This window comes from Microcaecilia unicolor, chromosome 2 (assembly GCF_901765095.1).
Source record: "Microcaecilia unicolor chromosome 2, aMicUni1.1, whole genome shotgun sequence".
NCBI lineage: Eukaryota > Metazoa > Chordata > Amphibia > Gymnophiona > Siphonopidae > Microcaecilia > Microcaecilia unicolor.
In genome coordinates this window covers 377,701,511-377,728,982 of record NC_044032.1, presented here as the reverse complement: position 1 = coordinate 377,728,982, position 27,472 = coordinate 377,701,511, and the positions used below count along the sequence as shown (strand labels likewise).

Below are 27,472 nucleotides of genomic sequence, written 5' to 3'. Positions count from 1 at the left end.
TGAACACAAATCCAGAATATGACCAGATTTGCACAATCAACTTAAGTCACGCTATATAGAAACCAGGGGTAAATGCTTATGGGGCAATTCTATAACATGGTGCCAAGAGTTAGGCACCGCAAAAGGACACGCTTAGCACCAATTCTATCATGGCTTCAGGGCGTGCCTAAGACATTATGGAATACTAATGCAAAGTCATTTTGGTATGCCAAAATATAGGTATGCCTACTTACGACAGGTCAATGGCTGGTGGAAATTGGCATACCTAAGAGTGCTAAGCAACTTATTCAACTAATAGTGTTCTATAAGGTGCGTTCATCACTTAGTGACATGCCCATTATTATTATTAGCATTAGCATTTATATAGCACTACCAGATGCATGCACCTGCTTATGCTCTGCCCACATCTACATCTACCCCTCCCCCTTGCAGTTATGAGCTGTGATTTGGACACATATGTTATAGAATAATGAGGCAATTGCCTTCCACAATCCCCGGCCCCCCTCCCCTCCCCTCTGGTCCATCTATTCATGGCTGCTCCCTGCCTTTTGTTGACACTCTAAAAATCCTAGGGGTCATCTTTCATAGTAAACTCTCTTTAGAAACCACAGGCCAATGCTGTTATCCATTCCTCTATTACTGCTTTACACAGTATTTGTGCCATTCGCTTACTCTTCTTGTCAGATCTCATCCACACCCTTTTGGCTCTGTTTATTTCCCATCTCAACTTTTGTAATTCACTTTATGCCAGTCCTCCTCTTCTCTCCTTGAAACGTCTCCAGACTGTTCAGTCTACTGCTGCCAAACTTCTTTACCAAGCCCATCTTTTTGATCACATCACTCCCCTCCTTATTTCCAAGCACTGGCTTCTTCTTTCTTCCTGGATTAAATTCAGACTTCTTGTGTTTAAGGATGCCCCCGCCACTCCCTTCACTATTCTAACTCTGGTTTACTTACCCCCCCCCCCCCCTTTTCTGTTTTTCATCTCATAGTCTCTCATGAGGCTGCTTCCCTCTGTCTGCAACTTCAAATCACTTCTCAAGACTTATCTCTTCCAAGATGCATTCAATCTTCCACTCACCTGTCCCTGAAACCTTCTCTGCTCTTCCTTTCTTTTACTGTTCAAGCACTTTATTGTAAACTGCATACAGGTCATTTTTGGATATGTTGCAGTACATCAAGCATTTTAAATAAATAAATAAAAATAGAATTATTGACACTTCTGACATTATTATTCTGTAACATGTATGTGTACTTGGCTAGCCTCAATCCTCTCCAACAGAAAAGGACATGACAGCCATCTTGCCACCAAAGCTGCAGACTGGTAAATGTCAGTTGTTCATGCTTCATTATTATCACCTGATATTGATGAAATACCCATAGACCTTCTAATTTAGCAGCTGGAACATTTCAGGCAAGAGAGCTGTCAAATCCCTTGAGCCAATGATTATTGGAAACCCTCCAGAATGTTAAACACTATTTCATGTCGGTGGGAAGGGGACTGGGCAAAAATTGGAAGTTCCTCTCTAGATCTTGGGGGAGTGAATTGCATTCACATGAGAAGATGTCCAGGTTTCAGGAGGATTGCTTTCAGGGGGGTCGGGGGACTTGAATGGGATGTTGCTTTTATGAGGATCATAGCTGTATTTGGATGGGTGCTCAAGGGTATTGCTTTATTGTACTTCACTTTGGGATCTACTGGTAAGTGAAAAATCGATCTGAAGAATAAACTCGACTACATACAATCCTGCATACTAACTAGCCTGAAGTGAAAGGACCAATTAGTACTGGGGAATTCAACATAGAGTGCATGCTAAAAATGTAAAACCTAGTTGAAGACACATTCCTGCTTATAATCGTAATAGAAAAACGCCTATATTGTGACCCAAATCGGGAGATAGACGTTTATCTTACAAAAACGAATAAAGCGGTATAATCGAAAGCCGAATTTGGACGTTTTCAACTGCACTCCGTCGCGGATGCGGACAAAGTTGATGGGGGTGCGTCGAAGGCGTGGTGAAGCCGGAACTGGGATGTGGTTATCGGCTGATCAGAGATGGGCGCCTTTCGCCGATAATGGAAAAAAAATATGCGTTTGTAGCGAGAATTTAGGGCACTTTTCCTGGACCCTGTTTTTCCACGAATAAGGCCCCAATAAGTGCCCTAAATGACCAAATGACCACTGGAGGGAATCGGGGATGACCTCCCCTGACTCCCCCAGTGGTCACAAACCCCCTCCCACCACAAAATATGCCGTTTCACAACTTTTTATTTTCACCCTCAAATGTCATACCCACCTCCCTGGCAGCAGTATGCAGGTCACTGGAGCAGTTATTAGGGGGTGCAGTGGACTTCAGGCAGGTGGACCCAGGCCCATCCCCCCCCCCACCTGTTACACTTGTGCTGGTAAATTGGAGCCCTCCAAACCGCCCCCCCAAACCCACTGTACCCACATGTAGGTGCCCCCCTTCACCCCTTAGGGCTATAGTAATGGTGTAGACTTGTGGGCAGTGGGTTTTGAGGGGGATTTGGGGGGCTCAACACACATGGGAAGGGTGCTATGCACCTGGGAGCTCTTGTACCTTTTTTTTTTGTTTTTGTAGAAGTGCCCCCTAGGATGCACGGTTGGTGTCCTGGCATGTGAGGGGGACCAGTGCACTACGAATCCTGGCCCCTCCCACAAATAAATGTTTTGGAGTTATTCGTTTTTGAGCTGGGCGCTTTCATTTTCCGTTATTGCTGAAAAACAAAAACGCCCAGCTCACAAATTGTCGAATAAAACATGGATGTCTATTTTTTGCGAAAATACAGTTCGATCCGCCCCTTCACGGACCCGTTCTCGGAGATAAACGCCCATGGAGATAGACGTTTCCGTTCGATTATGCCCCTTATTGTGTCTTAGCTTTTAGTGAGTGAGTGGGAAATAGTGGGTGGATGAAAGCATGGGACACTACTTCCAAGTACTTCCACATCCACTGAAAACTCAGTAGCATATGATAGAACTTTATTTACTGTAATTGCAAGTTGGTGCTAATTTTAGTGGATACCAGCTAACCTCTTTGAAGACCTGTTTAAAATTGAGTTCACAATACACACATACTTTTCCCTCTGTGAGTGCCAAAATGAAAATATATGCATTCTTACATTTTGAAAATCACCCCATAGAATGTACTTGCTTGTATGTGCACTTGCTCTTTCACAAATTTCCTGAGTTGACAGGTGTACACCAACCTTGCTCACAGAATACCTCAGCTCACTTTTTACACAAAAATTACATTTCAAATAGTTTTTCCTGTATGCATATTGGGGCATTGGGGTGTAAGTTTATAACTGGCTTCTTATAAGTAGGCGCCCAGAGGGTAGCTGGTAGGAGCTTATTCTATAAAGGGACATTCCTTTATAGAACAGTAGCGGGTAATAGTGAAAATATGGACCTAAGTTAGGTGTGAGCATGTAAGCCAGCCATAGAGCTGGCGTGTGTGCACCTAAGTTCTGGTGATACACACATAGGGCCTTATTTTATAAAGATTATGCTCCTAAATTTTCTATAAAGATTAGGCTCATAATTTAGGAGCTTAAATTTTAGGCGCCTAAATTTAGGAGCATATTCTTTATAGAATAAGGTCCATAATGTACAATAATATAGTAACGTGAGTAACATAGTGGATGATGGCAGAGAAAGACCTGCACGGTCCATCCAGTCCGCCCAACAAGATAAACTCATATGTGCTACTTTTTGTGTATACGTGACCTTGATTAGTATCTTCCATTTTCACGGCACAGACCGTAGAAGTCTACCCAGCACTAGCCCTGCCTCCCAACCACCAGCCCCGCCCCCCACCACCGACTCTGCCACCAAATCTCCACTAAGCTTCTGAGGATCCATTCCTTCAGTATTCTGTAAGTACATGTATAAATGTGAGTCCCACCCATGGTCCACCCAGACTCTGCCTATGTGAACATCTACTTGTAAAATACACACTAGCCCCCCTGTTCACAAAGGATGGCTTTGTAAACAGGGGCCTAAGTAAAATATGTGCATATTTACAGAATAACACAGGCAGAAATTTACCTTTTATGCACATACATAAGAAACTATTATTACTCTGTGCACAATGAAGTATTTCTTGGAAAGGATAAATGCCCTTAGTATACATGCAGGGCTGGCCTTAAGCAGGGGCTACAGGGACAGCTGCATAGGGCCCCATGCTCCTAGAAACCACACATTTAACCAAGTCAGCACTTCTGTTTCCCTCCCCTCTACACTCAGGTCTGTCATCTCACCCTTCTCTCAACCACTCCTGCCCATGGTCCAGTATCTGCCCTTCTCTTTGCCCCCCCCCCCCCCAAGTTTTACCATAAATAGTGTCTCTTCCTAAGTTTACAGCTCCTTGATGGCAGCAGTGATTCACCAGTGCTGCTGGGGGCTGGTCCTGCAACCTTCCCTCTGTAATGTCCCACCTGATCTGACATAACTGTTGTTTCCTCAGAGGTGAGATGCTGCAGAGTGAAGGTTCCAGAACCTGACCTCGGCAGTGCAGGTGAATTATTGCTGCCACGTGTGAGCTGTAGACTCAGAGACACCATTCAAGGGGGGGGGGGTCTGAGAGAGGGGGAAATGCTATAAAGCGAGGAGAGAGGAGTTTGAAGAGAAGGGCAGATACTGGACCATGGGTTGGAGGCAGGGCCTGCCTTAGTAATTTTGGGGGCTCTGTGCAGACCAGTTTGGTGGAGCGCCCCCACCCCCCATTTCACATAGCTCTGCCCCACCTAGCCCTGCCCCTTGTTGACAAGATGTGTTTTAAACATTTTTTTTATTTCAAATAAAGACAAATCAAGCAAAACTTGTACAGAAAAACTAATTCAAATATGCACAATGCTATCATAGGAAACCTTTGGGTTTAAAAAGCAAAATCATGTGCATGTAGACTGCATAAATGAATTAAAACGAATCCCCTTAATATGTAATACTTGGTAGCAATAATGAAACAGTGATTGAATATTCACATAGCAAGCAGCCTGAGCCAACAGATTTATTTTCTACTGAACATAATTAACTTTGTATGAACTTGGCTGCTAATAGTGTGCTGAACTGGACAATGTCGGCACATTTAGACTGACTCTGGACAGTTTTGCACAAAGGAAACCCTTCCCTCATTAATCAATACCTTTCTGTGAAATAGTAATAATAATAAAAAAGGCAAGTGCATTTTTATAATATACCACTGCATTCCACAAAGCAAAAGGAGCAAGTTCCCACATGCCATCTTTTTTCTTTTGATGTAGGCACAGAAAAATAAAAGGATTTTAAATGCTCACAGGTTTCAATCTAATTCATGTTTAATGTGGGATAAAATGCCATAAATAAGTAAATAAATAGATAGAAACTCGAAATGTTGAGCACCTTATTCTCATAACATGATATCTGTTTAGTGGCCCTTTACCAGAAGAAAAAAAATATCTGTGCGAATATAATGGTACTAGGGTATCCCTTTAAGCAGTCCCTCCAAATGACACAGATATTACCTTAAGTTTTTTTTACAGTATCCTCACCTCCCCTCCCTGCCTCCCTCCTACCCTGCCTTCCTCCCACCTACTTAACTATTCCAGACCTCCTCCCCGCTCCCCTGAGCCGCAGGGTGCCCTCCCAGCACATACCTGAAACCACCCTGGTGGTCTAGTGAAGTCTTTGGGGAAGGAAAGATCCTCAGTCTTTCCTGCCCACTGCTGACGCTGACCCTCTTGCTGCTGCATCTTCTTTAAAATGGCTGCCGAGACTTCCAACAGTGGCCTCGCAAGACTTCAGCGGAAGTCTAGGCAGCCATTTTTAAAGAGTGATGTGGTAGCAAGAGGGTCAGCGCCGGCAGCGGGCAGGAAAGACTGAGGATTTCTCCTTCCCACGAAGACTCCACTAGACCACAAGGGTGGCTTCAGGTATGTGCCGGGTGGGCACCCTGTGGCTCGGGGGAAGAGAGGAAAAAGTCAGATCGCGGCAATAGCAGGGAGCTGGAGGGAGCGCCGCAGAGCCCCTGGAAGCATGAAGCCCTGTGTGACCACCCCGTCACCCCGCCTAAGACCAGCCCTGGTTGGAGGGGCCGTCAAACTTGTCCGCACAGGGCCCTGCAAGTGCTAAGACTAGCCCTGTGTACATGCTAAAGTTCAGTGCATAAACCTCTTTGATCACAGCTTCCTGTGGCTTTTGGTAATGAGGATATCTCTAGTTTAAATTGATTGTACTCTCATTGCTCCTTTCTTTGCTCATTTTTGCCTATTCTTATCTATGCATAGCTGTAATGATTTTTCCTTTCTTTGAGTTCATTATATGCCAAAGGTTTTTCTGTAGCAATCCCTCATTTGCCACATGGTGATTCTCATATATTGAAATATGGAGAGTATAATGTGCTTGAAAAATATATGTTTCAAAGTATAATTACTGTAAACACTTTTCATATATTCTCCTGTTTGTGTGTGCAAATTAGCGATCTTTTGGAACTCAATATTTTCATCTCTGCAATTCTTCATGAGGGCTAGGGCTGTTTAATTTATTTTTCAATTTCTGCTCAGGATTAAGGGCACCAAGCGACTACATTGAAATTATAGTAGCTAATAACTCTGCTATTTATGTTTGTGTAGCAGGATCAACACAATATGACCTCTATTTTCAGAGAGAGGAATACTCCGGAGTCTTTGTTCCTAATCCAACCTATCTGCAATGTAAAGTAATGGAGGTTTAGCTATCTGGCTAAGCACTGGTCAGGGGTATGTCTTTTATTACTTTTCGAGGGCAGGGGCGTAGCCACGGGTGGGCCTGGGTGGGCCTAGGCCCACCCACTTTGGGCTCGGGCCCACCCAGCAACAGTGCACCTAGACGCCCAAGCTGTCGGCGCACTAAAAGTTTTGTTACCTCCCTGCTCCCTCCTTCCTCCCCTGTCATCCCCGTCCGGACTCCAGCAGCAGTGGCGCCATCTGCTACGAGTGCTTCCTCTGCGCTGGCCCCGCCTCTTCAGAAAGAGTATCGGAGGTGAGGCCAGCCGGAAGGAAGCAGTCGTCGTATAGCAGCATGCTGCTGACGGATGCGGCGCCTTTGCAGACGTGCAGAAGAGGCTGGCTGGCGAGAGAAGGGGAAAAGATGTGTGCAGCATGGCGGGGGCAGGCAGGGGAAAAGGTGCAGCATGGCGGGGACGGTGGGGAGAGGGGAAAAAGGTGCAGCATGGCGCTGTACAGCCGGTCTGCTTTTTTTGGACGGGGGTTGAGGGGGCAGTTGATCTCAAACATAATAAGGGAATGGTCCTTGAATGGCAGTGGGTCAATGGCTGTGGGGCAAGAAAGAATAGCAGTGAAGGATGCTAGATGGGGGACAGATGCTGCAGGGGGAGAGGGAAGACAGGGGAAAGATGCTGCATGGGGGGGAGGGAAGACGGGAGAAAGATAATGCACACGGAGAGGGAAGACGGGACAGATGCTGCATGGAGGGAGGAAACATGGGGGAAAGATGCTGCACAGAGGAGGGAAGACAGGGAAAGATGCTGCATGGAGGGAGGGAACGTGGGGATAAATGCAGCATGGAGGGGAGGGAGCATGAGGAAAGGATGCTGCATGGGGGAAGAAGGGAGAGATGCAGCAAAGGGGTGGAGGGGCGAGAAAGGGAGAAATCTTTCATATGAGGTGAAGGGGAGGGAGACAGGCTGCATAGAGAGGTGTTAGGTGGCAAGAGAGGGAGAAATGTTGGACATAGGGGTGGAGGGAAGGGAGAAATGTTGGACATGATGGTAGAGGAGAAGAAGTGAGAGGCTGCATAGGAAGGGGAGAGAGATGTTGGAACCAGAACACAAGGGAGAGGGCAAGAGAGATTGTGGACAGTGGGAATGAGAGGGGGAGATGGACATGGGGGTGGATGAGAGAGAGAGGGAGAGGTACACAGGAGGTGGTGAGGGGGAAAAGAGGGAAAATGCTGGACCATGGGGGAGAGGGCAGGAGGGAAGAGAAAGAGGACAGGAAAATGTCAGGCTACAAGGGTGGGGTGGGGGGGGGGAGAAGAGGGATCAGATGCTGGCTAGAAGGGTGGAGGGAGGAAGATTATGGGAATGGTGGAACCTTGTGGGAGAGGCCAGGAGGGGGAGGAGGGAGTGGTAAGGAAATAAATGAGGATAGTGATTACAGAGGGTAGAAATATTGTAATGGGGAGTAGATTAAAGATGAAAGAGAATGTAGGGCTGGGGAAGGAGTGAGATGGGGAATGGGAGATCTAATGGATGAAAGAAGAAGATGGAAATTTGACAGGTAGTTGAAAAGTAAAAAGGAGGAGAAGGGTGTGAGAAAGACAGAAAAAAGCTAAAAAGGAATGATCAATATGTCAGAGGCAGGAGTAGTGAGGGAGCAGACAAGAGAGAGGAGAAAAGACAAATGGGACTGCAGCCGCTTGAAGAAGAATTAGCAGAAAAGAGAAATTGGAACCAGCAAGACGGAAAAATAGGACAAGAAAGGTAGAAACAAAGCATTTTGTTTTGAATGTTTTAAATGGAATATGTTAGCTTTTGGAAACGTGCATAGCAAATGTCTTGTATTGTGTTCTTTAGAAAAGGAAATGCATTTCTGTTTTATATCTCTAGTGTTGCAGTAATGCTAAGTTTAACTTCTTGGGGTTCCCATTCATTTTTGACTAAATATTCTTATTTCTAATTTGTGATCCTTTGTTCTGTATTTGGTGAAGGTCTGTTGGTGTGATAGTAATGGCAGGTGAGAAATTGGAGGGGAGTTAAAGAGAAGAGGGAATCAAGGAGGAGGGGCCCTCTTTTATTTTCTGACCTGGGCCCAAGCAGGTCTAACACCAGTCCTGACCCTTGCTGTATAACTGGTGAGGATCCCCAAGCATCCACAGCTAAGAATCTCCTCCAAAGATGGCCAGAACTCCCTTCTACCAAGCTCTGCAGTTGGCAGCAGCATTCTTGAACCATTGACAACTAAGCATGTTTGGGGTGCTGGCATCAGTAAGAACTGCAGCATTCAGTGAATCACAGCATTGGTTATAGTTGGTTGATACCACGGACCCTGAGGCAGTCATCGAAATTCGGGCCGAAGTCAGGCCATGGATGGTGTGAGACATAACCACAAAGCTGTTGAGATAAGTGCAACTTAGAACCGTTAAGATTTAAATCATTAGGTTCAAGTGTGAAATTGCAATTCAAGAGGTTTTTAGCCCATGATGAATAAAAGGGGGCTCCCTTAAGTTGGTGTTCCAACGAAGGAGTTCTCCTTGGCATTTGAGGCTTTTTCCTCGTTCAAAACATTGCATCACGCACAACTAATATTTGGATATCTTAGTACATTTTATCAGTGGCATAGGGTGATTGCTGCTGCCTGCCAAGCTTGGTAAAAGAGAGTTCGGGCCATCTTCAGAGAAAGTCTTCAGCTGACATTAGCTAAAGTATTTATATTTTGTGGTGGGGGTAGAGCGAGGCAGAAAAAATTTTGTGCCCACCCACTTTGGGCTCAGGCCCACCCAAAATTGACTGTCTGGCTACGTCACTGTTCGAGGGAGGAATAAATAGCCCTAAATACAAGAACCAGGCAACCTTTTGTGTGCACCACGGAGTCCAGGGAAGGAAGAGAGGATGCAGGAGCCCAAAGTTGTTCTAGTGCGGCCTGGGAACAGCTGGGTCATACAAGGCACGAAGTGCTGTTATACCTAGTCTGACTAAGCTTAAACCATAACTGATGTTGGAGTAGATAATTTGAGTGGAAGGCTCAGAAGAGTCTGAAAGCTGAGAAAGCAGCCAGAAATGGTTTTCCTCAATAAGGTACATCGAATCTCTACTCCCTGGAGGCCAAGAAACATGGTGCATCCTGATCTACCTGTCCAGGGATTGTGATTGAACTTTAATTTTACAGTTCTGGAATTCTCCTCAATTTATTTTCTCGGAGAGGAGAGTACATTTTCCCATCTTATATTCCTACTAATCGTGTGCAGAAAATATATATTTTTTAAGTTTTTGCACGGAAGGGGCATGTCTGGAGGAGGAGAGTGGGCATTTCTGCACTAATCAGTTAGCACAGCTATACAGTGAAACCTCGGTTCTTGTTGACTTTGGTTATCATCAGTTTCGGTTTTCGTTGATTTTTTTCAGTGAAAAATTTGTCTCGGATTTCGTTGGTTGCCTCAGTTTTTGTTGCTAATTTTGCGAAAACAAAGGGCGACCCACGTGTTCTGCTCATTGTGGCGCTGTTTCTCATTGTGTCAGCATCACCCCGCACATCTAATGCAACGCACGCAAGATAAAATCACATGTGCTCAAATCTCATTTTCCCTGTTAAGTGTTTCCCTTGCTAATAAGTTAACCCTTTCCCTTTAGCTCCATCATGGGACTGTATTTATTATCTATAATAATGTGTTTTTGGTATGTATTTTGGAGTGTCTAGAACAAATTAATTGGATTTACATTGATTCATATGGAAATAATTTCCTCGGTTTTCATCTGTTTTGGTTTTCATTGATTGTTTTCGGACAGATTATCAATGAAAACCGAGGTATCACTGTATTACTGTGCACTTAGGGGCCCTTTTACAAAGACGTTTAAGGGCCTACGTGTGTCAAATCATCATTACCCCTCGGCTACTGCGTGCCCCGGGCATAATCCTGAATTTGGCATGAGCCAAAAACACACGGTAGAAAATATTTTCTATTTACTACCACATGGTGCGTACCTGGTGGTAAACGCCAGTAGGCATGCGCTGCCTACTGGCGTTCCCACTCCCAGCATGCCATCATATCTGGTGCTACAAAAATATTTTTATTTTTATAGCACTGGTGTGTACCCGGAACTGGGTTAGCTCGGGAGCCCTTACTCCTCAATGGGTGACGGTAAGGGCTCCCCCCCCCCCTGAAATGGCCGCATGGCAAGTGCTTCAGTTGCCACACAGCCATTTCCTAAAGAAAAGAAAAACCTACCTTTAATCTGCTGCAGTAAAAGGGGGCCTTGGCCTGCGTAAAAAACGCGCTGATGCCAGCGCAGGCCCCATTTTGCCGCAGCTTGGTAAAAGCGGCCCTTCATTTTTGAGATCACCAATAAAGGTGTTTCATCAAAAGATATCTCTGGTACCCATTTTTGTTTGTTTTTTGTTTTCTGAGAGCTTCTATTTTGATCATTTCAACTTACACCTTGAGGTTTTTGCTTCTCTTTCATCCATAATCCTCTATTTCTTTGTACTGGACCGTTTGCAACAATTTTGCCTTTTGCTTTTCTTTTATGTATTTATTTCTTAGTGCTGGTGCTACCTCTAGCTCCCTTAAATGAGAAGCGGGCTACATTTGCATCACTTATTAGTACAGTCAGACCAAACCAAACTAAAGGCCCCTTCTACTAAACTGCGCTAATGATTCGTGCACGGCAAATGCAACGAAGCAGTGCTGTAGCGAGGGTGGCTGACACCTGGGGCGGGTCGTCGCTGCGCACCCCCCACCGGGTGCAGCATGACGCCCCCCCTCGGCATGGCACCCCCCCCCCCGCGGCGTGCACCCTTCCCCCCCCCCGAGCACATTGTTACTTACTTTAGAAGCGAGGGGCGGGCGGGAGGGCCGATCCGCCCCTGAGTCCATGTCGCTGGGAGCTGCGTCGGCTCCATTGGTTCCTTGCTCTCTCTGCCCCGGAACAGGAAGTAATCTGTTCCGGGGCAGAGGGAGCAAGGAACCAACAGAGATGACCCCCCCCCCCCCAGTGGCGTGCACCCGGAGCAGACCGCCCCACCGCCCCCTTCCTACGCCACTGCAACGAAGTCCATTCGAATACAATGGGCTGCATCACATTTGCCGCACCGGGAATCCCTAGCACAGTTTAGTAAAAGGGGCCCTAAATGTCATTACTTAATCAACAGTTTCTTCTATGTTGGCAACTTGCTGTTGGCTGAGTTTTATTATAACTATTTTTAAGAGTAATATATTGTTACATCTAAAGGGAGCAGGGGGACTTAAATCTACTTAGAGAAAACATGGTATAAGGCAGTACTATTTGAAATGAAATCTGGACTGTACCTTTGAGTCGAATGACTCATTATGAAAAGAGAGATTAGTATGGTTTTTGGCAGCGTAATGCTTAATGATAGATAAGCATCCAATGAAAATTAAATCAGTTATATCTGCACAGTGTATTAGTCAGGCTATCTTCTCTTCTTACAACAGAATTATTAGACAATCTCAGGAAATATTTCACTTTAATACTTTTCTATCTGTATTCCATTTTGTGGATAATCAGGATGGCAAAAATTAATTAGGTTTTATTGTGGATCTTATTATAGATTTTCTTTCTAGACTATGTGGCGATTGGTTGTGCAAGCATGAGAATAGCTTGGGGATTTAAGAAAATTAAAAGAAAAAGGTGTTTCACCATAAGACTTGTCCCCTTTTTTTTCTTCATTAATGTACATGCCCTGCTTTCCAAGTAAATGTGCAAGATTTTTCATTTCATGCATAAAGTTGCCCTTTTTTCAGCAGTCCGGCAGCATGTAGACTGGTTACCATTCAAATAAGCAATGCCCTGTATGGATAAGATGAGGGAGAAGCCTGACTGTGAAGTTTAGTGGCAGTTGGGGTGGGCCACATAGGTATTAATTCAGTTCAAGCACTATTAGGATAGAGCATACTGTGATGCAAACGATAGCATGGCAGATCGTATTTTTGCCCTCACATCGATACGTTTGAATCCAACTTCAATCTGTCTCCCCTCCCTCCAAGTTACATTAATAAACAACAGAAACCAAAGCTGAGACCATAATTTCCAAGTCTCACAGACTTCTCACCAGTGGTGTGCTGGAGCAGGCTCTCACAGGCTCGCAAGAGCCGGTTGTTAAGTTTTTAAGAATTTTGGGAGCCGGTTGTTAACGTAGGGCCCTCCATGGCTACTTTAACAACTGGATCCCAAAATGTGGGCTTGGGCCCCCTGCTGAATTCTCTTTTACTTTGCTGGTGGGGATGCTGAGCCCTGCCAGCCAAGTAAATAGACTGCTGCTGCTCCCAGCTCCTTGTTTCCAGCTCTGAGCAGCAGGCTGGGACTTCTCCAGCATGTGTGAGAAGTTACATCATGCTGCTCAGAGCAAGACGTTGGGAGTGGTGGCAGTCCATTTATTGGTTGCCAGCAAAGGTATGCCTAGCGTGCCGGCACGAAGGGAGGGAGGAGAGAGTGGCAAGTGTTGCTCCCCCCCCCCCTCCACCCGGCCACCCCTGGCCCTTACAACTGCAGAGCTGGCTATGTCAGGAGAAAGAGCCTGTTGTTAAAAATTTACCAGCACAGCCCTGCTTCTCACCAAAAATGTAAGCAGGTAAAAATAACCTTTCAAACTTAGAGGCTGATGTGCTAAGGTTCGGTGATGTTCTCGGTAATCCCCTCTTTGATTAAATTAAGACTGGATTCTTCATGGAGTACCACCTTCAGTAGCTTGGCACTTTTACTCTGGAATTCATTGCCAGTTGGTCTCTGATTAGAGAGCTCCTGTAAGAAAGTTAAATCAGCCCTAAAGACAATGAGGGCAATTCTCTAAGCTGGTGCCTAGAGGACCAAATTACAAGAACACACATAAACTCTTCCAACTTGTGAATAAACTACTAGATATCACACCAGTCACAACCAACAGCAAAGATACACCAGGAGCAGATAATCTCGCGAGATTTCAATGAGAAAATCATACAACTATGACTTAAAATACTTGTCAGTACCATTGATTATGCCACACTCCTTGGTTGTCTAGACCCAGACCTTGGTGTATACCCAGCAGACAGAACCTGGACCAACTTCGAGATATTATCGGAGGATCTTATCTCCCAAACGCTCAAAAGATTCGCCAAATCACATTGCAAACTAGACATATGTCCAAACAATCTTATGACATTTGCCCCTCAACAATTTATAACAGACCTAACGAATCACGTGAACTATATGCTACAAAATGGACTTTTCCCGAAGGAGAAAGGAAACATCCTACTCACCCCCATACCCAAAGACGCAAAAAAAAAATGCTAGTGAACTAACCAACTACAGGCCAGTAGCATCCATTCCCTTAATAACCAAACTAACGGAAGGGGTGGTGACCAAACAACTCACAAACTACTTAAACAAATTTTCAATACTACACGACTCCCAGTCAGGATTTTGGTCTAACCACAGTACCGAAACAGTACTAGTTACTCTCATGAATAAGTTCAAACGATTGCAACTGGCAAGAACATACTACTTCTACAATTTAACATGTCTAGCGCCTTCGACATGGTTGATCATGGAATACTATTACATATCCTCGAGTACTTCGGAATTGGAGGCAGCGTTCTCAGTTGGTTCAAGGGGTACCTAACCTCACGATCATACCAAGTGACATCTAACTCGACTACATCAGCCACATGGATACCTGAATGCGAAGCTCCACAGGGATCCCCCCTCTCACCGACCTTATTCAACCTAATGTTGATATCCTTGGCCAAATTACTATCAAACCAAAACCTCAACCCATATATATATATATATATATATATATATATATATATATATATATATATATATATATATATATATATACACACACAGACAATGTAATGATTTACATCCCATTTAAACAAGAGTTAAAGGAAATTTCCAATGATATCAACCAAAGCCTACATATCATGCATTCATGGGCGGATGCATTTCAACTGAAACTCAATGCAGAAAAAACCCAATGCCTAATCCTCACCTCTCAACACAACACGAACAAATTCACCACCATTACCACATCAAAACTGAACCTTCCAATTTCGGATACCCTAAAAATTCTTGGAGTTACCATTGATTGACATCTAACTCTTGAGAGTCACGCGAAAACCACAACTAAGAAGATGTTCCACTCAATGAGGAAACTAAAAAGAGTAAGACCTTTCTTCCCAAAGACCGTCTTCCGCAATCTGGTACAATCAATGGTACTCAGTCATCTAGACTACTCAACGCACTCTACGCTGGCTGCAAAGAGCAAATAATCAAGAAACTTCAAACAGCTCAGAACATAGCAGCTAGACTCATATTCGGTAAAACAAAATATGAAAGTGCGAAACCCCTACAAGAAAAGCTACACTGGTTCCCACTTAAAGAACGCATTACGTTCAAAATATGTACCCTAGCTCACAAAATCATTCACGGAGATGCCCTAGCCTACATGTCAGACCTGATAGACTTACCACCCAGGAATGCTAAAAAATCATCCCACACATTCCTCAATCTTCACTTCCCCAACTGTAAAGGTCTAAAATACAAACTAACGCATGGCTCTACCTTTTCCTACTTGAGCACACAATTCTGGAACGCGCTGCCGCACAACCTGAAAACGATCTATGAACTAACTAACTTCCGCAAACTACTGAAGACCCATCTCTTTAACAAGGCATACCACAAAGATCAACAAATGTGAACTCCTACAAATATACCCAGAATTGTCTTACAGCATTTGCTTGTCACACTAGTATCTTATTTCATCATTATCATGTAAAACAAGATCCTTATGTAACACTAAATGTATATTCTCTTATACATTTCCAACATTCATGATTTATTGTTAGCCACATTGAGCCTGCAAAGAGGTGGGAAAATGTGGGATACAAATACAATAAATACATAATATAAATAAATAAATAAATAAATACATGCCACTTAGGTGCATCAGAAGCACCATTGATTGGCGAATGCCTATGTGCAATAGGCAGTATTATATAAGGTGGAGTGGCCTAGTGGTTAGAACACTGGTCTTGCAATCCACAGGTGGCTGGTTCAAATCCCACTGCTGCTCCTTGTGATCTTGGGCAAGTCACTTAACCCTCCATTGCCTCAGGTACAAACTTAGATTGTGAGCCCTCCTGGGACAGAGAAATATCCAGAGTACCAGAATGTACAGTGGGGGAAATAAGTATTTGATCCCTTGCTGATTTTGTAAGTTTGCCCACTGACAAAGACATGAGCAGCCCATAATTGAAGGGTAGGTTATTGGTAACAGTGAGAGATAGCACATCACAAATTAAATCCGGAAAATCACATTGTGGAAAGTATATGAATTTATTTGCATTCTGCAGAAGGAAATAAGTATTTGATCCCTCTGGCAAACAAGACCTAATACTTGGTGGCAAAACCCTTGTTGGCAAGCACAGCGGTCAGACGTCTTCTGTAGTTGATGATGAGGTTTGCACACATGTCAGGAGGAATTTTGGTCCACTCCTCTTTGCAGATCATCTCTAAATCATTAAGAGTTCTGGGCTGTCGCTTGGCAACTCGCAGCTTCAGCTCCCTCCATAAGTTTTCAATGGGATTAAGGTCTGGTGACTGGCTAGGCCACTCCATGACCCTAATGTGCTTCTTCCTGAGCCACTCCTTTGTTGCCTTGGCTGTATGTTTTGGGTCATTGTCGTGCTGGAAGACCCAGCCACGACCCATTTTTAAGGCCCTGGCGGAGGGAAGGAGGTTGTCACTCAGAATTGTACGGTACATGGCCCCATCCATTCTCCCATTGATGCGGTGAAGTAGTCCTGTGCCCTTAGCAGAGAAACACCCCCAAAACATAACATTTCCGCCTCCATGCTTGACAGTGGGGACGGTGTTCTTTGGGTCATAGGCAGCATTTCTCTTCCTCCAAACACGGCGAGTTGAGTTCATGCCAAAGAGCTCAATTTTTGTCTCATCTGACCACAGCACCTTCTCCCAATCACTCTCGGCATCATCCAGGTGTTCACTGGCAAACTTCAGACGGGCCGTCACATGTGCCTTCCGGAGCAGGGGGACCTTGCGGGCACTGCAGGATTGCAATCCGTTATGTCGTAATGTGTTACCAATGGTTTTCGTGGTGACAGTGGTCCCAGCTGCCTTGAGATCATTGACAAGTTCCCCCCTTGTAGTTGTAGGCTGATTTCTAACCTTCCTCATGATCAAGGATACCCCACGAGGTGAGATTTTGCGTGGAGCCCCAGATCTTTGTCGATTGACAGTCATTTTGTACTTCTTCCATTTTCTTACTATGGCACCAACAGTTGTCTCCTTCTCGCCCAGCGTCTTACTGATGGTTTTGTAGCCCATTCCAGCCTTCTGCAGGTGTATGATCTTGTCCCTGACATCCTTAGACAGCTCCTTGCTCTTGGCCATTTTGTAGAGGTTAGAGTCTGACTGATTCACTGAGTCTGTGGACAGGTGTCTTTCATACAGGTGACCATTGCCGACAGCTGTCTGTCATGCAGGTAACGAGTTGATTTGGAGCATCTACCTGGTCTGTAGGGGCCAGATCTCTTACTGGTTGGTGGGGGATCAAATACTTATTTCCCTCTGCAGAATGCAAATAAATTCATATACTTTCCACAATGTGATTTTCCGGATTTAATTTGTGATGTGCTATCTCTCACTGTTACCAATAACCTACCCTTCAATTATGGGCTGCTCATGTCTTTGTCAGTGGGCAAACTTACAAAATCAGCAAGGGATCAAATACTTATTTCCCCCACTGTAACTCACCTTGAGCTACTACTGGAAAAGGAATGAGAAAAATCTAAATAAATAAATAAGGTAGAACCTAAATGCCATAGCATGTGGGTGGAGTATGGGCAGAATGTAAACATGTCTCCCAGTTAGGTGTATCACTTGGCACAATTAGGTGCACAAGAGGTGTGCCTATAGGTGTGCCATTGCTGATAATATACTACCATTCTATAATAGAATCTTGACTTATACAGTCTGTGCCCTGAAAATGGCAAGGATAGATCAAGTATATATATATATATATATATATATATATATATATATATATATATATAGTATCACATCATACCTTATACTATGAGTTAATCTTGTTGTTCAGACTGGGTGGACCGTACATGTCTTTATCTGCTGTTATTTGCTATGTTATATTACTGTGTTGAGATGCTTTTATAGAATTGGCGCTATGCACATGACATTGGGACGTGTAAACCAAGGCACCAATGTACAGAATTGGCCTGAAGCTTTATCATCAGGCCTTCTCTAGGCTTCAGGGATTGGCAGGCTGCACTTCCTCTATCTCACCACCCTTATTGAAATGTCCTTGTGTTGACAGTGCTTTATTCACTATTTCTGGAAAACTTTGTTGCATTATTAACCTTCCCCTCTCGTTTCATGATTTGTATTAAATGGCAGTGTGTCAAATAACTGAATAAATTAATTAAATTGTTAGCAAACATATTAATGCATGCTAAGTTCACAACCTTTAAGCCCAATTTTCTATAGGTCACCTAGGTCAAAAAAACAGGTTCTTGTGGGGATGTTCATATTTTATAAAGCCCTCACTTGAGGGGTCCTTTTACCAATCTGCGAGAAAAAGGGCTCTGCGCTAGCGGCAGGGGCCATTTTATCCGCATGCAGGGCTCTTTTACTGCAGCAGGTAAAAAGACCCCAACACACATGGCTACGCGGTAAAAGAATTCTTACCACATGGCCATGTGGCATGGAGCTCTTACCACCACCCATCGGGGTGGTGATAAGGGCTCCAGCGCTAACCAAGCAGTAACCGAGTAGCACGTGGCGATGCCTGATTACCACCAGGTTATCGCCACACAAGCCATTTCTGGGGGTTTTCTTCTTTCCCCGAAAATGACGTGCGCTCTGGGCGAGACTACCACCGGCAGCCACATTGGGCCGGCGGTAGTCCCAGAAAAGTGAGCGGTAAGCCCGCGTTGACCCTTTTGCAAAAAAAAAAAAAATATATATATATAATGGTGACACATAGCCCAGAATAGCCATTTTAGTTAAAATAAAAATAAACATATTGAAGAAAAGAGCAGCATCATTCAGGACTTTGTAAGGGGTAGTTCAGTAAGGAGCTGCCTAGTTTTAACTTGCACGAATGTGCACAAATGGTGGCATTCTAGTCATTGGTGGAAATAGAAGAATCAGACTAAGTGGAATCTAGTTGTAAAACTTAAAATTGAAAAGACTTAAATATTGCTGGACACTGCCATGTTTCACCCTTGCTCATGGGGTTGCGTCAGGGGTCTGGTAAAAGGCGTTCCAATACCATACCTTTATATATCAACAAAGTCAGCAACTTCTGGTATCTCAGGGGTTGGGCATCCCCACTAGCAGAGACTGAACTCAATGTTGGTTGGTGGGTGGGGTGGGGTGCAGGGGAGACCTAAGAGGAAATGTGTAGCCTAGAGGTGCCATGACCCGAGAAAATTTGGGAGCCACTGCCTTAGTCATTGAAATCCATCCTCAGAGCAATTTGTGTAATGGCTGCACCACACAGTACTGCTGCTGTTGTAGAATTCATGCTAAGCCCGGATCATAACGGTGCCTAACTTTGGGAATCATTCACTGAATCTGCCCCTATATGTGCAAAAGTCATTTGTAGTATTACCTTTTAAAGTCTGCCAAAAAAATCATGCTCAGAATATGCCCCCTTGAAATCTCTGTATGTTGCGGGTATACACATGTAAAGAGAAGGGAAAAGGGGTGGGATTTGATATACCGCCTTTCTGTGGTTACAATCAAAGTGGTTTATATTTTTATTTATTTATTTAACACATTTGTATCCCACATTTTCCCACTTAGTTGCAGGCTCAATGTGGCTTACACAATACCGGAGAGGCAGGCTCCAGTTCGATAAAATACAAATACACAATACAGTAATCAACATGGAAGAAACATAAGCATAGAGCAACAAATAAAGAGGGAGTGTTGATAGAAGTCCAATATGGACCATAGTTTTTCTGTGTCGCAGGAAGTAGAAAGTTAATTTGGGTCAGGGGGATAGGCCTTCTTAAACAAGTTGGTTTTCAATAATTTCCTGAAGTTGAGGTGGTTATGAATAGATCTCAAGGTTTTGGGCAGAGCGTTCCACAGTTGTGTACTTATGTAGGAAAAGCTGCATACATAAGTTGATTTGTATCTAAGACCGTTTATATACAAGTACTTATTTTCCACCTGGGACAATTGGCGAGGGGGGTTTAAGTAACTTGCCCAGAGTCACAAGGAGCTGCAAAGGGAAGGAAATGCAAATCTCTGTTTCTCAGGCTACTGCACTAACCATTAGGCTACTCTGAAATCATTGCTTACACATGTGTGCCCATTTCCAAAACTATTTGTTTGTATAAATGGCACCTAACCCTTCTAAAATGACCTTCTATTTGTGCTAGTCTGTTTGTGAAACTGTATACCATTACGTTCAGATTTAGCACACCATATTTAGCTGTTGTGAATTTTGCAGCAACAGCTATGCTAAAATAGGTTATAAGCTAGGTAATTAGGCACATTATCTAATGTAAGTCCATATAGCTAGATTGCACATATTAAAACAATGCAAACATCAGCACACAGTCATTAAAATTACACTTTAGTGAGGTTTAAAGTGACCATACCTGCATTATCATGCAAAATAATAATTTGCACTACCTATCTTCAAACTCATTTGCACATGATATATATAGGTCATTATCACATTTTAATTAACATGCTCATTTGCATGAATTCATGTGACTAAATAAATAAACTAAATAAAGTGAGCTGCTAATATGCAATAATGGTCCATTTTATTGCATCATAGAACATCAGCTGTGGCTTAATGAATGATTCACTTGATGTTTTGATAAATTGAACATTAGCAGGATATTTCTTTAATAGTCTGAATGACTTGAATCTTCTCTTCTGTATAGCAAAAGACAGATTGTGAGCATTTTTCGTTTGAACTGTCTAAGGAGCCCTTTTACTACGTTGTGTTAGGTGCTAATGCATGCCTAATACAGCTTTTAATGGTGTATCATGGGAAGCATTCAGATGTTCTGCAGTAACTGCCAAATGTGTGTGCGATAACTTTGCACTAAAAAGTAATATTTTTTGAGGGGGCACATCAGGGGGTAGAGAGTGGGTGCTTCTGAACTACCTGTTAGCAGGGGCGTATCTGCGTGGGGCCTCAGGGGCCTGGGCCCCCGCAGATTTTGCCCTGGACCCCCCTACCACCATCAACCCTCCCCCGCTGCCGTTGCTTACTTTTGCTGGCGGGGGACCCCAACCCCCGCCAGACGAGGTCCGCTTCCACCTGCCGCTGCCTTAAAAACTACTTCTTCAGCCGGTGGGGGACCCCAAACCCCCGCCAGCCGCCCCGAGGTGTTTAAAGTTCATTTTCAGCCTCCGTGGCCGTGCTGCTGTTGATAGGAGCTGTTGAATCCACTTCGGAGTCTGACGTCATTGTACGTTGTACGTGCTGCGACGTCAGACTCCGAAGTGGATTCAACAGCTCCTATCAACAGCAGCACAGCCACGGAGGCCGAAGATGAACTTTAAACACCTCGGGGAGGCTGGCGGGGGTTTGGGGTCCCCCGCCGGCTGAAGTAGTTTTTAAGGCAGCGGCAGGTGGAAGCGGACCTCGGCTGGCGGGGGTTGGGGCCCCCCGCCAGCAAAGGTAAGCAACGGCAGCGGGGGAGGGTTGGCGGCGGGAGGGGGTGAAGAGAGTCATTGGTGGCGGTGGGGGCTCTGACAATGGCGGGGGGGGTCGGTGGCGGCGGGGGGGGGGGGGCTAAAATGTGCCCCCTCCCTCTGGCTCTGGCCCCCCCTACCGCCGGAGTCCAGATACGCCCCTGCCTGTTAGCACATCTACATTACAGCCTGCAAACTGGGTAGCTCAGGAATACCTCTTGAACCCTTACTGTCTACAAAATGGGTGGTGGTAAATGCCCATGAGGTAATTTTTAAAAAATGGCTGCCTGCTAACGGGAACATGGTCATTAATGGATAAAATAGAAAAGTGGAAGCAAACAAAGCAGATCAGTAGTAGATATGTTGACAACTGTGTAGCGATTGTGCTGGGTTTTTTTTTTTTAAATCTGCTATGGTGTCTGATTCAAAAGGGTATTAACATTTTGGTGGTGAAAACTTTTCTGTACACCACATAGCCCCTGACGCAGCCCCTCTATTGGCGAAACATAACCTGTGTCGGGCAATTTATTGGTCTGAAGTTCTACAATAAAGATTTGTTTGTATCTACTACTGATCTGCTTTGTTTGCTTCCACATTGGATTTTGCGGATCGGCTGCCCTGTTGCTTCGTGGGACTAAAATAGAAAAAGTGTCCATTTTACTACTGCGGTAAAAATGTTCTTAGCGCATGGGAAAGACCTATGTAAGGTCGTACTAAGGCCACTTTTTGCCACATTGAGGAACATGTAAATCGGTGTGATTGAAAGGTCCATTGTCGCTAAGCAGCCTTGAGATGGAGAGTGGGGCTGACACAGACCAGCACAGCTCCGCAAATGAAATGGCTGAAAAAAGTTTTAAAAAACAAAGTGCTTTTAGGAAAAAAACAAAAGATTTGTAAACACTTTTTTTCAGCCTTTTCAGCTAAACAATGTTTAATCTTTGGTTGTTTTAAACTGTGGTAAGTGGTAAAAACTTGGGGTTTATTTAGTTAAACTTTTATCCAAAGTGTTTTGATAAAATTTTAAGTAAAAAAAGAAAACAATTTTTTTTACCGCTGCTTAAAACAACCTAAGTAAAGGCTAAAGGCTAAACACTGTTTTGCTGCAAAGGCTGAAAATAAGATTTTTAAAATCATTTGGGTTTTTTTCCTTACATTAAAACTTTTTTTCAGCCTTTTCCTTTGCAGAGCTGTGCTGGTCTGTGTCAACCCCATTGTCCACCATGAGGTTGCTTAGCATCAGTGGACCTTTCAATCACACTGTTTTTACAGGATCCTAAATGTTGCTAGAAACGAAGGCTTGGTAAGATTTTTCTTATGCTCCCCATAAGCTTTTTAACCTCATGGCAAAATAGTTTCTTCTGCATGTGTGCACTTCTTCTTTTCAGCTCTCTCTCCTTTTTATTTTTCAATTCTCCTTAGCAGGTTCACCTTTTACAGTATGGAAGCATGAGTGCGCATACCTTGAAGCAATAAAAATGAATAATTCAGCTTGATATTAAACACAATCTCAATTATGGTTAGAGTTATGGAACTGTCTTCCTACTGGTGTTGTATATATATATATATATATATATATATATATATATATATATATATATATATATATTAACATCAATAGGCATTTTTTAGAGTAAAATGGATCATTTAATGAGCATAACCTGTATTAAAGTTTGTGACCTTGTACTAAATCATGGAGCAAGATGAGCTGTCTAGATTCGCTGACGAAGGCTGAACCTAATAGTCATAAGTCTGTTTTCAGTGTAGTCAGGCGTGTCACTATGTCTTGTCTAAGCCTGCGCTTGCAGGTACTTTTCCTTATTTAATAGTATGTGCCGTTTAGGTTGAATTGTGTGGAACATTGTGATTTAAAGCACTTTCTCAATAAGATAATAATTTGTACAAAACTACCTACAGGTACACCTGATTGCAGTTAATCACACAGTTAACATTTTTAATCACAAGCACAATTTTGTTCAACATTTTTAATTGACACCCAATCTACTAAACAGGTTAGGGCTCTTCAGCTTGGAGAAGAGATGACTGAAATGGGATATCATTGGCTTTATAAAATCTTGAGAGGGATGGAACAGATAAAGTAAGAGTTGGGTACCCTTTCAAATAGAAATAAGTTGAGAGGCATACCATAGCATTAACAGTACATTTTCAAAAATGGATAACATATTTCTTCACTAAACATTCAGATACACTGTGGAATTTGTTGCCAGAAAGTGATCGAGGTAGTTAATACAGCTGGATTTAAAAAGGACTTAGATAAATTCCCGGATGAAAAGTACCTAAATTATTTTTAACTATGTATACTTGTCAAAGCCACAATTCATTATGGGGCATAAAGAATGGATTTACCCCTGTGATCCTTCTGGGTACTTGTGACCTGGATTGACCACTGTTGGAAACAGCATGTTGGGCTTGATGGACCTTTGTCTTGAGTTGGGCTTGATAGTCCTTTGGTTTGATCTAGTAATGGACATCATGAGAGCAATTCTATAACTGTTTATCTTTCTTTAGGTGCCCCAATGCTGCAGGGGACCCGGATTTCATTCTAGTTTATCAATGTAACCAGCAGGGCTGGCTCAAGAGACAATGATGCCCTGAACCAACTTTTGCATTTGCACTCCCTCACCCACAATTTGGTATCTGTCCCTTCACTCTTCCACCACCCTACCTGTGATCCGGTATCTCCCCCTCTCTCTCAAGTCTCCCCCTCCTGCCGGATGAGTTGAGGCACTGGCTCAGGGCGATGGCAATAAAGGGCACCAAAATCCCAATCCAACATCCATCCCTCTAGGAGTTTGAAAGTAGACTGGATTGGGATTTTGGTGCCCATGGAGGGGCATTTTCAATATGATGTCTAAGTCTGACTTTGATATAACAAAAGAGAGGGAACAAAGTACAAACTAAAGTCCAAACAAAAAAAACAGCACCACGGGCCTTTAAAAATGGAACACAGTTCTTTAATGATACAGAAAGTGAAAGTGCCTTGGTGCTTTGTAGCTTTTACTACATGAGACGTGGGGTAAGGAATAATATATTGTAGAGGAATATATTCGAGTTATTCCCCAAGTTTTCCACGTCATCACTGTGACCCCTGACGCAGGTGCTAGTCACCGAAACACGGCCCGTGTCGGGTCTTTTTGTCAAGGCTCATTCATTAAAGAACTGTGTTCCATTTTTAAAGGCCCGTGGTGCTGTTTTTTTTGTTAAGTCTGACTTTGGACATTTTGCTCAAAACATCCAAAATTCAAATAGCAAATATAGCCATTTTCAAAACAGCAAACTTTTTTTTTTTTCAAAAATGGCCACTTACTACATGCTTTTGTGCTCAGTGCGTTTATCATTTTGGTCCATTTAAAAAAAAAAAAAAAGTCTGAGTGACAAGTGCACAAAATCAAGCCATTGGGATGTAGGCGGAGCCAGCATTTTTATTAGACTGGCCACACAGACATCCCAGCAGATCAGTGGGGCACCCTAGTGGGCACTGCAGTGGACTTCATCTAAAAGCTCCCAGGTATACATCTCATCGTTGCTCCCTTATATTGTATAGTAAGCCCTCCAAAACTTACCAAAAATCTACTGTACCCACCTATACACAATGACTTATGGCTGGCTGCAGGTGTCACTTACATGTGGGTAAAGTAGGTTCTTGGTGGGTTTAGAGTGCATTATGGGCCTGGGTCCCTTTCTCCATAGTGCACTGCACCAACCACTAGGCTACTTCAGAGACCTGCTTACTGCTCTACTAGGCATGGCTATAACATCTGAGGTTGTCATAGAGGTTGGCATGTACTGTTTCTTTTATATCTTTGGGGGTGGGAGGGGGGTCAGTGACCACTGGGGGAGTGGTCATCTGGTTATTAGGCCACTTTATTGTGGCTTAGTTATTATTAATACAGTCCCCGCAAGACAATCTTTCAGCGAAATTGAGTGTAAATTACTGTTAATGAGCTGAAATACTCAAATCTAACTTGATCACCATAAACCGTTGCCTTTACTCGTGATACCAAGTTAGTAAAGTGGAGAAAAAGACCTCAGTAGTCTCAGCGTGGCAGCAGAACAAATAATGTACTCAGTGCCCGCATCTTTAAGACTCCATTCTTATCACTGGTCACAGAGAAAGTGTAAGCCATTTCGTAAGGTATTGTGACTAGCTATTAGTTACTTGGCCCCCTGAGGAAGCTCAACCACAGAGTGAAACGGAGAGCCCCGTTGGGCAGATTTAAAGCGAAGTGACACTATTTAGATTCTATGTAATTTATAAACCAGTCACAACTAACTCACATTTATTTGGAATAACGATTGATTGAGTATAAGAACAAGTGGAGTTTTTTTTTGACCAATGATAAGAATGGAGTCTTAAAGATGTGGGCTCTGAGTATATTATTTGTTCTGCTGCCACGCTGAGACTACTGAGGTCTTTTTCTCCACTTTACTAACTTGGTATCATGAGTAAAGGCAACGGTTTATGGTGGTCAAGTTAGATCTGAGTATTTCAGCTCATTAACAGTTAGTTGTTATTAAAACAGGTCTAGCTCAAAACATCTTAGATTTTGTCCTGGATGTTTTTATTTTGTTCCTTTATAGCTGAAACATGTCCAAGTCTTAGGATCACCCAGATCCTGCCCTTAACAGCTCCCCTTGACCCCTCCCCCTGACCCCCTTGAGATTTGTATGCACTGCAGACAAACTGCATAGAAACATGTCTGGAAAATGGATTTTGAAAATAATGATTTGGATGTTTTGGTGAGAAAAACATCCAAATGTTGCTTTATGCCACTTTTTAGATGTTTTTCTCTTTGGAAATTGAGCCCCTTTATCACCAGTGCCCTGAGCCACTGCCCCATCTGGTAAATAGGTTGAGCCAGCCCTGGTATCCAGAGATCAGCACACCTTACATTTTCATGCCCACAGTTACACTAACCTGGTATGACTGCAAGTGCCCGTAGCTTACAGCATTCTGTGAGTTACACATGTAAGTGACAGTCATGCATTGCCCACCCATGATCCACCCATGTGTACATGTCGATGCATTTACACACTATGCAACTTTTATGCACTAGTCTATAAACCGTGCTTAAAGTTAAGTGTGGTTTATAGAATAGCACTTATACCTGGAATCAAGGCTAACTTTAGGCATGGCCATTTGCACCAACTGAAACGTTGTGCAAATGTACGCACTTAAATTAGGTGCATATCCCTGGTTTTTTATACCAATGCACATAAATGTTAGGAATGCCCCATTCCACCCATGACCTTCCAATTTCCATGCCCCTTTTTTGAACTCATACGTAAAATTTAGGTGCTTATCCTGCGCCTTAATTTATGCACGTATCCACTTAAGTCTAATTAATGCCAATAATTGCTTATTTATAAGCTAATTATTGGTGCTAATTAGTTCATTATTAAGTTGTGCGTGCAAATTAGGGGCATGCCCCAATTTGCACATGTAATTTTCAGCAACGTTGATATAATTAGAGAATATGTATAAAGCTTGATATTTGTTGGCCTTAGGCCCCAGAAATACATACCGTAGATTAAATGTGCCAAATTGTTTTGCAAATTATCCAGCTTCATAACTTTTCACATCACATATACAAACTAACCAAATTAAGCATTCTGCATTTACATTTCAAGTCTTATTTTGCAGCAGTGAAAGTACGTTCAGCTACCAGATAACACCTTTTTCAGTAGTATCTAGTAGAATATCCATAAAGCTAAAGCAAGTTAAATGAGATGGTGGAGACAGAACAGTAACGGAATTCAAGAAAGCATGGGATAAGCAGAGAGGATTCCTGGGAATAAAGAAGAAAGGGGAACAGCAAAAATCAACCCGGGTCTATTGCAGTATGGATAGAGTGGGTAGACTATATGGACACTGAGGTCCTTATCTGCCACCACCTCCTGTGTTTCTGTGCTGCTTTCAGTATATATAGAACCTCAGTGTGGTCACTTTCATTGACCTTGCTTAAGGCTAAACATGCCAGTGTACCTCACTGAATTCTGCAAGAATTATTACCATCTTGAAACCATAA

General features: G+C 43.4%; 1 protein-coding gene across 2 annotated transcripts in view; it reads left to right on the top strand.

The window, feature by feature from the left end:
• The window catches only part of EPHA5 (EPH receptor A5), a 609,249-nt gene that overhangs the window by 423,824 nt on the left and 157,953 nt on the right, over positions 1 to 27,472 (top strand). The gene's annotated exons all lie outside the window — the stretch shown is intronic.